This window comes from Chrysemys picta, unplaced genomic scaffold (genome assembly GCF_011386835.1).
Source record: "Chrysemys picta bellii isolate R12L10 unplaced genomic scaffold, ASM1138683v2 scaf758, whole genome shotgun sequence".
Lineage (NCBI taxonomy): Eukaryota > Metazoa > Chordata > Testudines > Emydidae > Chrysemys > Chrysemys picta.
The window spans coordinates 25,406-26,675 of NW_027053465.1; the positions used below are offsets into that span (position 1 = coordinate 25,406).

The 1,270-nt window shown below is 72.4% G+C and overlaps 1 non-coding gene across 1 annotated transcript; it reads left to right on the forward strand.

The window, feature by feature from the left end:
* Window positions 1-822: 822 nt before the first annotated feature.
* LOC135979291 (5S ribosomal RNA) lies at window positions 823-941 on the forward strand. Its single transcript, XR_010596620.1, has one exon. It is a non-coding gene; the product is annotated as a 5S ribosomal RNA (ribosomal RNA).
* The last annotated feature ends 329 nt before the right edge of the window (window positions 942-1,270 follow it).

Genomic DNA, 1,270 nt, shown 5'->3' on the forward strand with positions numbered 1-1,270 from the left:
GGGGGGGGGAATCGCCCCACGCCTCCGAGGAGGGCTGCCCGGGCGGGCCTGGCCCCGGAGCTCGAAAAAAAAAAAAAGGATCGGGCCCACTAGAGACATGGACCAGGCCGCCCTGGGCTCACCCTCCCCGGCCGCAGCGAGGGACTGCCTCCCGGCCGACTGGATCGGGCCCCTGGAAGTCTGGGGGGGGGGGGGGGAAATGGAACCTGACGCCTCCGAGGAGGGGACGCCCAGGGAAGGAGGGAGATCCGGGTTGACCTGGTGACCGGACGGGAAAGAGGCCACCGGGCGTGCCCCCGTTAAAACCCCTAGGGGTTGACCTGGTGGCCGGAAAGCAAACCGGCCACTGGGTAGGCCGGTCGGCAACCTAGGGGTTGACCTGGTGGCCGGGAAGCGAACCGGCCAGCAGGTGAACCCGTCCGATTCCACGGGTTGACCTGGTGCCCGGGAGGGGACTCTGAAAATTTTTCAGCCCTTTCGACTCGGGGTTGACCTGGTGGCCGAGAGGGGCCTCGCACGGCAGGCAAGCCGCCCTGGGCTCACCCTCCCCGGCCGCAGCGAGGGACTGCCCCTCCCCACCCCCCGGCTGACAGGATCGGGCGCACTGGAAGTCCGGGACAGTATTTTCCCCGACGCCGGGGAGGGCGGGCGGAGGGGCTCTGGCGGCCAGCCCGGGCCCCGGAGCTCGAAAAGGAAAAAAGGACCGGGCCCGCGAGAGACGGGGGCCCTGCCGCAGGGGGGGGGGCAGTCCGACCGGGGCTCACCGTGCGGCAGGCCCGGGCGTCGGCAGGGGAAAGCGGGCGAGGAGGCGCGGGGCCGGGTGCCTACGGCCATACCGGACCGAACGCCCCCGATCCCGTCCGATCTCGGAAGGTAAACCGTCCCGGGCCTGGCTAGTACTTGGATGGGTGACCGCCTGGGAATCCCAGGTGCCGTAGGCAGCTTTTCCCGGTCCGAGTCAGCTCTCTCTCCTTTTCTGGGGGGGAAGGAGAGGGGGGGACGGGCCGGAAAGCCCCTCGTCGCTCCTGCCGAGTCGGAGGTCGCGGCCGCAGGTCACGGGTCTGGGCGCCTGGGGTCCGGCTCCCCACCCACCCGGCTTCCTCCGCGGAGGACCCCCCCCGGGGCCACCGAAGCCGCTGGGGGAGACGCCGGGCATGGGGCGGACTGGCCCGGACCCTCCCGGCCGCCGGCCCGCAGGTCCGCCCCGAATCCCCCCCCGCGGCCACCCAGGCCAGGCCTGGCCAGGCGGGACGGACGGCGGGTGTCCAGC